Source organism: Neolamprologus multifasciatus, chromosome 11 (genome assembly GCF_963576455.1).
Source record: "Neolamprologus multifasciatus chromosome 11, fNeoMul1.2, whole genome shotgun sequence".
In the NCBI taxonomy this organism is placed as follows: Eukaryota; Metazoa; Chordata; class Actinopteri; order Cichliformes; family Cichlidae; genus Neolamprologus; species Neolamprologus multifasciatus.
The window spans coordinates 15,651,208-15,667,028 of record NC_140449.1 but is presented as its reverse complement, the minus strand read 5'-3'; the positions used below and the strand labels follow the sequence as shown (position 1 = coordinate 15,667,028).

Below are 15,821 nucleotides of genomic sequence, written 5' to 3'. Positions count from 1 at the left end.
GAAAGTAAAGGCCAGAAAGATGCAGAGAAACTCTATTAGAAAATGGGAAATTTAAGGTTTACAGCACTTCACATCAGTATGTCCTCCACAAAGTCCTTCTGTAGCTTAGTATGACGTAACAAAAGTCGATGCAACACAGCCTTCTTTAGGAATCAGTTGTTGCTATAGGCAATGCCGCTGGCATTTTGGGCTGTTTTTTGTACTTCTTTAAAAAATGAAATAAGGTTTTGGTTTGATTTTCTGAGATCACAGATGTGTCACACAGTCACATAAGTTTTTGGGTTGTGAAATAACCTTGAGTTGATCTGATTGGCAGCAAATATCGGTGGATGACTTTAACTGGACTCACAAGGGAGTTTGAGTGAATTATCACAAATAATCAGCATCATCAATAACCAGCTGCTGCCGCTGGCATTGCTGCTGGCACTAGAGAAGAAAAAACATGATTTTGGTTGCAGTATCTTAGATCATGCACTGTAGTGTATATGTGGTGCAGTGTCCAAGCAAGTAAGGCAGCGATCAGTCTTGTTCACCCTAAGATTTTACCCCCCTATTCATGAACAAAACTCCCTGTTTTTAGAACAAATATTGGTCATAAGTTTGACGTAAGGTGAAACTTAAATTCAAATTGCACAAATTGCACATTTGTGCAATTTGAAATTCTAAACTGTTCCCACTGCACTATGCACCTGCAGCAGCTGACAAATAAAATTGTCTTAACCATAGACTGTATATAAAAGATGGATGCAGCCACTGTGATGTTACCCACTGGTTGTGCACCACGTTTTGAAGCCTCAATATTTACATTTTGGTCAACACCATATTACTTTTCAGGAGCCACAAGTGGCCTTATTTGAATAAGAGGTTCTGCACCACACAGCAGACCGTATTATTTGGATCACAACAGTTTATTTATTATTGTTGTTTATTTGTTTTTGTATAAAGCTGTAAACATGAGCCAGCCTCCAGTGGCAGTTTGAGGAATTGCAGATTTTGGCATTTCTGACCTTAGCTTTATTTTTCCATTCCACAGGATTCAGTTTAGTCTATCCACTAATTATCCCATCAATTCATTTGTATTGCTAGGGTCAGTTTTGCTCCATGGCTAGGCCTTCTAACTTTATATGAAAGGGTTTAGTTTGATTTGGAAATAGTGGATCACAGGGGTGTAAGTGTGTTACGAACCTATCTAAGTGAGGTTTTTTATGCCAAGCATGTTTTTTTTTTAAAGAAATCAACAAAAGTTATCATAAAACAAAGTATAAATCTAAGAATATTTCTATAAATGAGGGATGAGAGTTACATATGAAATGTTCTACCATTATCTAAGAAGTAACTTATGTCATCCTTCTCATTATCAAACAGCAAAATGTCTCCCTAATATTGCTGCGCTTACTCCATCATTCACTTTGATGGAGGAAAGAGAATCACCAGCAGCAGAGGGTTTGCAGTAGGCAGGGTGAGTTATTGAAAAGCAATCTCTAACATCAGAAATGTGGTATGCCTGTAGCTAACCTGACAACCCTGATAAATAATTATATATAATTAATTAACTATAATGACAAAGACTAAGCAGGATAAGAGTGTGTTGTATATACCCATCTTTTTATTCCTTCTTTATCTGTACTATATCACTGTCATGTTGCCAGTTGACCTTAGTCTGTGCCACATGACCCAAGGCAAGATGTAGTTTGCACCAATCAGGGAGCTAATGCATAGAGACAGAGGACCATTCACACACAGCCATACCCACCTGAAATTTTGACCTGCCTGGCAATCTAACCTACATGTGTCGGGATTGTGGGAATAAACTACACCACATAGAGAATATGCAGACAGAAAAAAATGTTCTTCTTACTGTAAACACTGCACTGTGTTGTATAAGTTAACAATTAGCTACTGAATTGTGCTACTGACTGGCAGATTTTAAGGATATAGTCAATAACAGTATTTAATCTGAAGTGTGATCATTTAACACCAAACAAAATTGGTTTGGAGATGTTGGAAATTAACACCACTAGAGGTTCACCACAGTTTTAAGTGTGTAGTGGTAGGTACATGCAAATGTTAGTGTTTATATAGGCAGGTTTACCTTTTTAAAACGTATTTTTCTCAAACCTTTAGTCATTTGAGTCGTAATGAGCCGTTAATGTAAGTGTAATGGGTTTTTACCTTTGCACATGGAATATAGACATAGAATATATAGAATCACACATAGAATCCATAGTGTGAAGCAGCGTGGCAGCTTGCTGTATCTTCCAATCGTTGCTCTTCAAACACTGAAAACCCCGCGGACTCAGCAAATGACATAACATGTTATCGAGCTGCACCAGCGCCTACTACTGGAGCGCAGCTTTCATGTCTGCATCAATAATCTCTCTCTAGAGAGAGAACCATTTGCCTGGATAAATATTGGTTTTTGCGTTGGCCCCTGTAATGGCACCATGTGCAGGCGGCGGGGCCCATAAGTGACTAAGTGACGTTGTCTGTCACGCCGTTGGCAGGCTGGCGTGGGAGTCGTTGGCACATCGTGGGGTCTCTCCAACGCTCATTTGAATTCGCTCGTCCCCAATCATGCCACTACACTCAGCGACTACACACTTCCACACTCCACTCACACAGTACTCCCACTACCTGTTTGGGCGCCGTCGCTCTCATTTGCATGAAATAAGATGGAAATGGAGCCCTTATTTATGCCAACAGAAATGGAGTGTGTTATTAAGGGCACTATTGTGCAAAAGAGACGGCGGCGGTAAGAATACATTACAGAGGCTATTTCTGGAGTGGCTCGAGTCACACAGAGGGTAATGCTTTACAGGTCCCTGATGACTTCTGCACTCTGTAAGGGATATGTGTGTGTGCTTATGTGCATTTTGCATGTGAATGTGCGCATGCTAGTTTATGTGCATGAACCTGTCTTTGATATTTTAGGGGTAATGTGTGCAGTTTTTTACAGTATGTACCCATATGTGTGTGTGTGTGGGGGGGGGGGGGGGGGGGGGGGGGCGTGAGTCGATGTATACTTGCCCACACCTGGTGAACTTGATTCTAGCAGATGATCATATATATTGCCCAATGGATGGCTTTCCTGTGATTGACAGTTCTCTGTTTCTCTGGCATCATTGTAAGTCTGTGTTGTGTAGGCTGGCCAGAGGGAGGTAGAGCTGTCAGTCAGGCATTGATACAGCACTTCGAAGTGTTCTGTGGGTCATTTCTGTTTTTAAAAGGGGCTAAAATGGGAGGAGGATAAAGGTCTACAGGGGGCTGTTGGCCATTATTTTGTTTCTTTTATTTCTTCAGTGAAATATAGACAGTTTGTGAAGTGCTGTGAAAGTTTATGAAGAAAAAGAAAACATCCTTGTTTTCAGCTGCAGTTTATGCTCTCTCAAGTCACTTAAAAAACTAATTTAACAATGCAATGCCTCACAGTTGGTACTCACTGGTACAGTATTGACATTAGTGATCTCTTAACATTACATCCAGTGTGTTAATTAGATAATTATTTCATATGCTTTATACATAATGTGGCCACCATGCATAACCAATGATATTTCAGTCATTTTCAGCTGTGCTTCGTTTTGATCAAACTAAGGGATATTTTTATTTTATTGGGTACTTGCTACTGAAATATACTGTATACACTTTGTATAGGTGTGCAGTGCAGGTACTTTACAGGTGAGCTCCTTTTTCATCGCTGACAGAAGTGACGCCCAGTCTGGTCTTTTACGTTATGAATTATTGGAGTTACTGTTGCCTTCCTGCCAGGTTGATGCAGTCTTCCCATTCTCCTCTGACCTCTGGAATCAGCTGACATCTTCTTTATTTGGGGCCATTCTTTGTAAATCCTGGACCTGACTGTGTGGAAAATCCCAGTAAATCAGCAGTTTCTGAAATGTTTAGGCCAGCCAACCTGACAATAATAACCACACCATATTCAAAGTCACTTAAATCACCTTTCTTCCCTATTCTGATGCTCAGTTTGAACATCTGCAGTTTGTCTTGACCATGTCTCCTTGCCTAAATTATAAAATGCATATGATAAACATGCCATGAAAGAAAAAAGAAAAAAAAAAATAATAAACAGTTTTAGGTGTTTGTTTAAGAATGTAAATAGACTTTGTTGTCCTGAACATTAAGGCTACGTCCACACATACATGGGTGTTTTTGAAAACGGTGATTTTCCGTTGCGTTCACCAGATATCAACACAATTTCGATCCGCTCCTCACGTGTTAACCTATTCGACATGTCAATGGCTGTGAACAAAGAGAAACTTGTAAATAACTCATGAAAGAATAAAGTTACGTTGAAACCAAGCACACCATTGTTTTTCTTGTGACATTACCAATAAGTTTGATGTGTCACATGGCCCTCTTCCTATTGAAAAAACAAAAGTTGTATCCAAGATGGCCGACTTCTAAATGGCCACCATGGTCACCACCCATCTTGAGGAGTTTGCCCCCTCACATATACTAATGTGCCACAAACAGGACTTTAATATCACCAACCATTCCCATGTTATTACGGTGTATCCATATAAATGGCCCACCCTGTAGTTCGCCATCACCTGTGTGTGAATGACTGAATGTCATGTAAATCGCTTTGGGGTCCTTAGAGACTAAGTAAAGCGCTATACAAATACAGGCCACTTACCATATAACCATTAAAAGGAATCAGGAAGCTAACAGACCGAGCATCGTGTGCAATAATTCACCTGATATTGCAACTAAATGCTCCACAATATCTTATTCATCAAACCACCAAATAACTTTAAAAAATGACAGGATTATACTATTTGTTGTCTTCCATTTTACATCACTGTGGTTTGAAGTGACAGGTGAGAGGTTTAAGTAATATTAAGAAATAAGGATGTGAGAAAAAATCTGATGGTGTTAATTCTGCTAATACAGAATAAAATCACAACATTTGAGTAGACTATATTATAAAATATAGACTGTATTTTATGATTAATTCTTTGACACAACTCAAACATCTCTAAGAAAGAATAATAAGAACACCCAATACTGACAAATTCTTATATTAAAAATCTCTTACTTTAAATTCTTGTTGGCTTTTTTTTTTTTTTGTAGTGTTTTCTAAAAACTGCATTAAGTAAAACTGCACAGCCTAATTTTCTTGTCACCTTTTACTAACCCCAGTGGACAGCTTGTCCTTTCTTTGACCTGATCTGACCTCTCTGACCTTTTGCAGCTAGCCCAAACCTGAACCTGCACCACAGCTAACCCTTCACTGGCCCCTTGGTGACTGGTGACATTTAACCTTATCATGCTAGCCATTCCCAGGCTGCCACAATGCAGCAAGCCCATGCTGGGTAAACACTATGAGTTGAGTGAAGCTTGCATGCTGACATGGACACAATTCATAGCAAAAGAAGAGAGAAAACAATACTTGTAAAATATTTAGTCATAAAAAGCATGACATTATGCTTTTCACTTCTCCTGCCTGTGCATTTGCTAGTCATCTTTATTAAGAGGTGTATTTTGTATCTTATTTACCAGCATATAGCGAGATTACCTGTCATGGAGTGCAGTGTTACAGGCACCAGATTATTTTGTGAAGCATTTTATTTTGTTGCTGCTGTGTGTTTTTTTTTATTATTATTTACATGTTTTCTAATGGAGTTTATTAGCATGTGAGTCGCAGCCTTAGTGCATGTCTCATCTGTCCTCCTGAAGGGTGGCCATTTTGAAAATGTTAAAAGAAGAGAAAGCGGAGGGGGGGAAAAAGTCACCCATTAACTGGAAATCTCCCCCTCCCAGGGCTAAATTGGTGTAAATACTATTGTTCCCCTCTCTGTCAAAGATATATGGAATGTTGTTTCGCTGATGGCTTCAGTAAATGCTGGAGCCAGGGAGGCGTATAGATATAACAGATCTGCTCCAACATTACATCTAACCACTGGGCTGTGTAACTGGCCCTATACTGCATTTGTCACACGATGTGTGTAGGTTGGCATGTGTATGCATGCGGATGTGTGTGTGTGTGTGCTTATTCATAAGCACTTAGGAGATGGAAACAAAACGGCAAGCAAATAGAGAAAATAAAGAGTAGAAAGAAAGAAAGTGGAAATTGAGAGAAAAGAGTTGTTGTTGTTGTTGTTGTTGGGAAATAACACATCAAATAAGCTAATATCAAGGCCACTGTGGTCCCATAAGTTCTCCATTTAACCAGAGGTCAAACTGGGGTCAAGCTCTATTGATTTCTTTCCAGGCTTTGTGGCAGTATTTCTTACTACTAATAGCAAGTGCAGGCCTTTACCACCACTGGATGCCATTTCTCTGTTACATTACGGGGGGTGCAGGGGGTTATTTCTGGTTTCACCTCTCACATACCAGCATAAAGCGCGGCCCGTATTCTGCTGGGAGAAACAGCATCATATACTACACATACTAGAAGATTTCAGTGTGTAAATTTGTTTGCATCTGTGTATTTGTCACGCGCGTGCAGACCTCCGTGTGTTTGTATGGGTATAAACTTATCATTTTACATGTAGGCGTGTGTGTGTGGACCTATATCTGTGTGTTCCGGGTGTGCAGTGATGGATCACAGCAGTTCCCTGTTTACCTAGCCTCATGATTTCCTGTGCGTGTATGTAACAAGTGGAGTTTGGCAGGATTAATGAGCCCACGGCTTGCTGAATGGGTGTTTGGCTGCGCAAAGCACTCCATCATGGCCTGATGCTGCTACCATATCCCTCACAAACATGCGCACACACAGACTAACACACACAAACACATACACACATACATGATAATGCACTGTGCAACTCACCACTTACCCCTGCTCTTAATTACACATGCTTAGCCAAGTCCCATTAAACAGCACCCCTTCCCCCCCTCCTCCTCCCAAAAGCTAAACAACGTTAAAGCATCCACATTTCTCATAGAGTGCCTTGTTTAAATATAGTCTGCACTCTGCTGCATGTAGGAGGTAAATTGTTCTAATATGTTTGCTCCTGAGATGCACAGAGGAAGAGAGAGTTTCGACTCAGTGCCAAAGATGTTATTTTCATGTTTTCATTATTGTCAGATCTGTTTGCATGCTTGGATTTCATTAGTATATACTCTGAGAGTTTGTGCAGCATATACTGTGACAAGCCCCCTGGTGGCTGTTCTTGCAGTCATTGCCCTGAGGGACTGTAACATACAGTAATGAACAGTAATGTGGATTTAAACGCACTACTGAGAGCAGCCTCCAGTAGAATCTAGTACATATGTGCATGTAGGTGAGTAAAATCATAAAAGCCAAAAGATTTTATAAGATGAATAATAATAAATCCTCTTTATTCTGCTGTTAGATCCCAGCACAGGTACTCTGTGCCACATCATGTATAACCCTGCTTTTTTCCTCTTATTATCAAGAAATGGAAACAAAAATAATGTAACGATAAAATTTATACGGTTTCTGAATTATCTCTTACGCGTGTGCTCACATTCAAACTTAAGGCTGTGGGTAAATGTGGTCTTATGTAGCGCCTTTCTACTCGGCTTGAGCACTCAAAGCACTTTATACAGCATGTCTCATTCACACAGCACTTTTTTCTGTGTGTAAGTGCATCTGTCTAATATTCACACTCAGGAGCAACTCAGGGTTATTATCTTGTCCATGGACACATGGAGACTGGAGAAGCCAGGGATCGAACCACCAACCTTCCAATTAATTATGCCGCCTTAGCTATAGCCAAAGTCTTTTTTTTTCATAGCCATCACATGCCTGTTTGTTTTGCCCCTAAAAATCAGATTACCTTAGCCAATGCTGCACGGGCTTTACCTAATCCCATTTTAGATCCCACTGCCTCCTGACTGTATGAAAGTGTGAACGACTGAAGCATTACCATTGTCGCCGGCTGCTGTGTAAATTACCTGCCGTCTCAAAGCTAGGTGTGGCTAATATTTGTACAGCACTGCTTGCATTTTAAACTAACCTGCTTGCTAATTATGAAGATAACAACAGCAAAGCTGTTTGCTCTGCTGAAATTAGTCTTTTTTTTCTGAAGCTGCAGGTTTTTGTGGGACCTTGCGACAAAGACAGTTTACTGTATCACCTTCAGCTACGTTCACTTACTTATAATTTAGTTTCTGAGCTTTTAGTTAATCACAGGTTGTTAATCTTAGATGATGCAACATTATGTGTTATGTCGTCACACCAGCTTGATTTTAAGGTCAGCCCGGTGATCGTGTAAGTGATACACAGGGTTCTACTGTGAATACTAAGGAAATCCTCCTTCATCTTGTGTACATATGTGATATTTATATTCTTGTTTCTGTCGTGAGATTTTATTTGTGTGAGAGTCACAGTTGAGGTTTGTCGTTGTGTCTCGTTTCGTGCGGTTGGATTTTGAATTTGTGTGTGTTTGTTTGTGTGGCCAGAAAAAGGGGGGGCGGGAGAAGAAAGGAGGACAGGAGGGTAGAGCAGAAATCAAATCACTTAATTGCTGCATTTTTCATCTCCATCTTTTGTTTTATGGCGGCTGAGGGCCAGCGAGCAACTCTGGCTGTGATTCATGGACGTCAGGGAGGCCTGTGAGCAGCACCATCCCTCATCAGCCACTCGCGTACCCAAAGCACCCACACAATTACCGTGATGAATATGACTTGTTTTTGTTGTTTGCTTTTCTGTTTTTTTCTTACATTGCTTCTTTTACATTGCTGCCTTCATCTAAGTTGGGTTTTTTTGTGTGTGTGTGAATCGGGGGGCGCTTAATGCAGTCGCCGAGCTGTCAGAAATAAGCAATTTACCATTTCCGGTTCATTCCTTCTTCTGCACCCTCTGCTTATGAGAGCTGAGCCCACTGAGACTGGGAGAGAGCAGCAGATATAGACAGATAGGAATGCATGGAAGGAGAGGGGCGGGAGATCCAGATAAGGAAGAGATAAATATAGTGAGGGGAGACGAGGGATGTGTTCAGAGATGCTGCGAGCAGATGCAGGGAGTGGAGGATATAAAAATGGAAAGAGGGAGTGGAGATGTTGTGAAAGAGGAAGGAACGGAAAGGTGCAGGAAGTGAGCAGAAGATGCAAGGAGATATCACATGTCTGAGAGAGAGGGAGACGTAGAAGATGAGAAAGAGGTGGATAAGGAAAGGGATGGTGAAGGACAGATAGTGGGACGGTGGGAGAGAGAGAATGAGAGCAGCAGCGGAAGGAAAGATAAGGCAAAAGAAAGAGAGCAAGGAGATAGGGGGAAGGATGAAATCATAGAGAGAAGCTTTGTAGTATCACATTGGGTGTGTGACATGTCAATACTGTACCCCCTGCCTGGTTGTGCCTCCTCCTTTGATAGCTACAAGAATCCAGTTTATATCAACAGAAAGCCTTTAATACTGACACAAATGCAAATACCGATGTGGATATTTCTTTAGGAACGTGAGTAATACATGATATCTGAGCCAGAAGCTGTCCCTTTTTTCAGGACAATGATGTATCTTTAGATTATTTCAAATCTTGACAACTATTACTAAGATTTTGTGGAGTTGCACCTGAGAACTTTAAGAACAGTAACGTCGCCGTTATCGGCTCCTCATTAGAAGCCTGTAATTTACTCTCTGATTTACATCTTAATTAGGCGGCAGTACAAATGTCAGCTTTTACTGGAGTCTTTCAAATCTCACTCTGGCCTGCTGACGCTGATGTATTACAGTTGTGCCACAATTGCTGAGGCACGTTTCTTGGAACCTTCCGCCCTTTTCTCAGAACTCTAAACACAAAATCCAATTTTCAAACTGTATTCACAAAACCTCTGGCTCTTCTGGTAAATCCCCACAAACGCATCAAAACACTCTTGTCCGTGCACAAGACTACACGATAAAGCATGAAACCAGTCAAAACAATATTACTACTGAGCGTTCATTACACCCTACTATCGAAAAATGGAAAACACAGTATTCATGATACGTAACTCGAGTCATTCCAAGCTCATGTGGAGGTTTTGCTGTTTTACAAAAGTTACAGAAATAGAGTAAAACATAAATAGACAGCCTCCAAACCCAAGAGAAGTACTGTACCAAACATTAATTAAACATACTAAATGTTTTTATGCATTGTAGACCTCAAACAGGATTATACCTCATGATATAATTTACTTAGCAAACTGGTAAGTATGAATCAAGTGAACTTTATGTTACAGTTTTTTTTTAATAAAAACAAATGTTTCTTCATATATTGAAGTCTGTCAATACTAAGCATCAGAACAAAATATTCAGAACTAAATATGTACCTCCACATACTACTGAACATACCACTGTAAGGTCAGCAAACGTATGTGAAGAGAACAAAAAGAGAACAAAAGCATGACAGTGTTGGATCTGGTCTGTTTGGTTTGCTGATGTGACAATGTCAGCAAACCAAACCAATCCCATATAAAACCTTGCTTTTATATAGGAATATAACCAGGAAACAACATGTTTGCAACCAGCTGGGTTGCAGTCCCCTGGCAACACCAAACGTTTCCTACTGACAAGGTTGCCATCTTATTTTACTTTAGTGTAACTGAGCCAGAATTCGATTCAATTAAATTTTATTTATACAGCGCCAAATCACAACAACAGTCATCTCAAGGCACTTTATATTGTAAGGTAGACCCTACCATAATACATACAGAGAAAAACCCAACAATCACAGTGCGACAGTGGGAAGGAAAAACTCCCTTTTAATAGGAAGAAACCTCCAGCAGAACCAGGCCCAGGGAGGAGCGGCCATCTGCCGCCACCGGTTGGGGTGAGAGAAGAAAGACAAGACAAAAGACATGCTGAAGAAGACGAAGAAGAAAAAGAGAAACATTATTAGCCATAGGGCTACTGCCAACCATTGCACCAGGGCAGCATAGAGGTAACAATCCCCATTTTGCTGCCATCAAACATGCCAGCTTGGGTCCTTACAATACTGACGCTATTGTCACATTTTTAGATCAAGTCAGCTTGATAGCAGACTGAATTTGACTTATAATAATAATGATAATAATAATAATACATTTTATTTAAAAGCGCCTTTCAAGACACCCAAGGACACTTAACAATAGAATAAAACACATATTAGAACAATGACAATAAGCTCACAGTGAATATGCAGACTTGAACAGATAGGTGTTGAGTTGAGATTTAAACTGGGGGAGAAAACCAATGTTTCTTATATCTGGGGGTAGAGAGTCCCACAACCTGGGAGCAGAGCAGCGAAAAGCTCTGCTTCCCATAATGCTGAGGCAGAATGAAGGCGCAGCAAGTTGGATATAAGAAGAAGATCGAAGTGAACGGGAAGGTTATGAAGGGCCTTGAAGGTGAGCAGAAGAAGCTTGTATACTATTTGGAATTTCATAGGAAGCCAGTGAAGTTCCTGAAGGATAGGGGTGATGTGCTGGTAGGAGTGGGCTCTGGTAATAATACAGTGGAGTGATAGTATTGAGACTATTACCACACTTATTGCCATTTCACTGTTGTGTCAGTTGACAACTGACCACCAGTGGTTACAGACCTGGTCGCCATCTTTAAAGCAACCATTTTGATGGCAACAAAATTTCAAGTCAATGTTTGCAGTAATTTTGTACATGCCTTCATCTACAACCACTGTTTCCCCTAGTGTGATTGTTGTATTATTTTTTTTATTCCAGCCTCATCAGCGGATAAAAACTAATGTGTGATTTCCTCTTATTCCATGTGCAAAAATATCCCAGCAGCTCAGATTTGATCTGAAATTACTTATTTTTTAAAAAATATTCTGGAACTGTCCTTAGTGTCAGTTTTTGTCAGTTATGTCTAATAAGAAACACATACGGTCCAGATACATGTATTAATCCCCGCCACACCGCTCTGTCTTCACAGAGTGCTGTATTTTTATAGTAATTTTTATTCTCAGCATTTAAAATGTTACCCCCGATAAACACCCTCCAAATTATAATAATTAAGAAAACCAACACCAACAGTGAAACTAACAAAAACTAAACCAAATTAAAAACAAAACTCAAAATAAAAACAAAGCCTAATTAGAAAATACAAAGCTATAATAACCATGCACTGTTACTGCGAAACTTGAACTTACTCTTGCTCACTTTACACTCTGAAGTGGCTCTCATCCGTTTCGTCACGTCACGAGAAACAAGTGTGAACAATTTTGAATTGTTGCGTTTAAGAAGTGACATCAGGGCTGTAGTTGTGCTTTGTGCATCACAGTGGAAAGAAATGTGTTTTCACGAGTGAAAATGTGTTTAGAGTTTTCCAATAGGCTAAATTAGCTCTGAAAATTGTGTATAACTAGGTGGAAACTGTTTTAGGTGTTACCAAATGAAGGAGTTATTTAATAAATTTGATCAGGATGGTGAGAATTTGGTGGGAGTTAGTGTTTTAGCAATTCAGAGAAACTGTAAAATTCTCACGACAGTCTCTCCTCCATAGAGACAAAGATTACTCTGTTGGCCGTAGAGTTGTGCAGCTGTTACAAGCTAAAAGTGTGGATGTTTTCTTTAGTTAAAAATTTCAGGCTAAATACAAATGGTCAGCGTATCAGGATTTTTTTTGTGTCTTCAAAAATAAAAATTGTTTCATATAAAATCGGCAATGCACTAAAAAACCTCTTAGTCCATTAAGGCTTATTTCACATTGTAATGAATAACTATGTGTTTTATCGGAAAGTGTACAAGAAGAATTTGTATACAAAATTGATTCATTGGTCATTAATGATGGCTCTGTTCCATTAAGTACCCCTAGAGAATCAGCATGCACAGTGCCAGAGCCCTGGAGCCAGCTTGCCTCAAATGGAATGCAGCCATATTTAATCTTATTAATTCCATCTGTGCTTTTCCAAGTCAAAGTGACTGGCTTCCCTCGTTTTTAACCTTTGGCTCGTGGTCGGCTCCAAAAGTCATTGCCAGTTTGTTCCGTTCTGGCACATCACCTTTTAGAAAGTGTCAATAATTACAGTCAAAAAAAAGAGGAAAAAAGTACATCCTCAATCAGTTCTAAGGATTTACATATCAGGATATAATACAAAATCATCCTTACTAGGAATGAAAATGAGGTAAAGTGAAATGAAGAAAAACACATAACATTACATGCTAAAAACGTGTTAATCATGCAGCAAACTGTCTGTGCAGCATTTGTAAAATAATCATAAAATCACCCCCATTTTTTTAATTATTGCAACTTAACTGAGCAGTTGCTGCCGTCCAGACTATTAACCATCCACATATCTTCAAAGATCTCTGCCTCTCATGCTCATATAGTATTTGCGCAGGTATATAAACACACAGAGGCTTTGATCACACAGTTGGCAGCGAGGTTGCCTCCCCATCGTCTCTCCATAAAGGAGTGTGTTGCACTGGGGCCTCACACACTGCGCTAAACATAGAGGGAGAAACAAGAGAGGGAAGATAAAACAAAAGCTAAGCCTCAGACGTCATGTCCGCTCATCACTTTGTTTGTTTGTTGCCGTGTTTGTTTGCATCCCTCACAGCGGTGGACGGAGGCGAATTGAAGCATAGCGGGTAGAAGAAAAAGAGCTGCACGCAGGGATCGTGCATGTGTTTTTGTGTACATCCGAGAATTTCAGATATCCACACGTGTGCTATTGTGGATAACCTGGAAAAACACTATTTTGTCTTTGACTAGTAACATTTTAGAAAGCGGACCCAGCTGATGGCTGTTTTCTACTAGTGATCAGTTGTGTAGTACATTAGTAAACAGGGTGGGATAAGGCCTTTTCCTAATGCGATTCTCAGTTTGATTAACAATCTTTTATATGACATTTGTGCTTTTTTAATAAAGGGAGAAAAATGAGTTTGATAAGATAAATTAAAAAGCAAACATTTACTATATGCAACAAGTAGAAACAGTATAAAAAAGCAGAAAACAAAAAAGATGTGCAAACCTTTGGAGCACTCAGCTCAGTTACAAAGAAAACTGTAAAGCAAGCCTGCCTAAGGCCAGAGATGGGCAGTAACGCGTTACTGTAATCTGATTACTTTTTTAAAATAACGAGTAAAGTAAGGGATTACTATCACAAAAACGGTAATTAGATTACCGTTACTTTCCTGTAGGAACGCTGCGTTACTGCGTTACTAAAACCGTGATTTTTTTGCGAGAATGTCTCATGACAGTGACGTAAGCGAGTGTGACGTTCGTGACAACAGCTGTGTGCAGATCAACAATGGATCATATATCGAGTACGGGAGAGAGTATGAGCGTGCAGCGTTTAAAGCGTGGAAGTACTGACCTTACTTTGAGTTTGATTCCATAAAAAGTGACAAAAACATTAGTGTCCGTTGTGCGTGGGAAGAAAACTTCTTTTTACAGCGAAAAACCCCCCCCTAAACAAGCACAGAGTGAAACTCGCGGATTCTTCCACTGACCGCTGCAGCACACCTGCACCAGGGCACACCTCCGCCTACCCCACTCCTGCCTTACAGGTGAAAAAAGGACCGCTAGTCTTTGACTTTATTTATTTTCTGCTGTGTTTTACTTGCATCTATTTGAAAGACTGAGTGTAAACACAAAAATTATTTTATTTTATGTGCTGGAATGTGCAGAAAATAGGTTTAAATGTTAAACTAATATCTTCAAGTCAGAGAATGGTGCATATAATTTAATTTTTACTTGATGCATAAAGTTAAAAGATTAAAACTGATAAAACAAGTTAAAAAAAAGAGACTTTTCCATTTGATTACATTTTGTATGATGGATTATGCAGAAAAAGTAGAATTGGGCTGAAAGATCTATCGCTTTATCACCCATTCAGGTTGTAAATCGTGTTTTTAAAAAGTAACTAAGTAACTAAGTAATTAATTACTTTTGAAAATAAGTAATCAGTAAAGTAACGGGATTACTTTTTTGGGGAAGTAATCAGTAATTAGTTAGTGATTACTTTTTTCAAGTAACTTGACCAACACTGCCTAAGGCACAGACAGTCCCCAGAGGAACTCAGTAGTTCACTTAAGTGTTCTGTAGATGCTGTTTAGTTTTGTTGTACAATTTTTTTTGTTGTACAATTGTACATACCTACATACCATAAATATACAGGCTGCCATGCCTATACTGTATATTTAGTAACCCCTTATTTCTTTTATAATTTATTCTAACTTCTTTGCACTCTCCACCATTGCACATTAAATATAAAACTTGCTGCACTTGTTGTTATTATCTATATTGTCTGTCTATTCTGTTAAGTACATTGAGAGCAAAGAAAAAGTTGGAGCCCAATTGTGTAAACACATAGTGTGCCACTGGTTGCACTGGTTTAATGAGAGGTAGAAAATTATATCAGTGGTGCTCATTGGTTGTTGTTTTTTTTCTTTTTAGGTGTATCTTTATGTTGGTTGTAAAGATGATGACATTCATGTGTCAGGAAGTCATTGATTATTTTTTCATGTTTTACTGCTGCCACACTCATGACTTCAGAGCAGGTAGAGCCTTTTATGTCTCCTTCTCATTCCATGGCATCTTTTACATTTACTTTTCAAAACATTTAGATGGGTTATGTTTTGGTACAAATGAAGTTTTTTATTAAATACCAACAATGTCCCACCACCTCCCATAAATAAATGTAGCAATATCTCTTTATTGCTTCCTCTTGCAATACTCTATTGATACAACGAGGATAGATTTTTTAAACATGCAGATGATTTAGGTCGATTCTTTCTTACCAGAGTGACCTCTTCATTAGTCTTTATCATCTTTATAGTCTTTATAACTTATGGTATAGCATCATATTATAAGCTACTCTACGCATCCCCTAGCTGTCAGCGATGGTCATTTAGTATCTACTGTGCCATTTTTGGGAATGAAAAGTGAAGCCAGATTTGTTGCCTGTAATAAATGAAG

At 39.3% G+C, this 15,821-nt stretch overlaps 1 protein-coding gene across 3 annotated transcripts in view; it reads left to right on the top strand.

The window, feature by feature from the left end:
- Positions 1 to 15,821, top strand: part of LOC146508012 (neuroendocrine convertase 1-like) — a 131,396-nt gene that overhangs the window by 58,712 nt on the left and 56,863 nt on the right. The gene's annotated exons all lie outside the window — the stretch shown is intronic.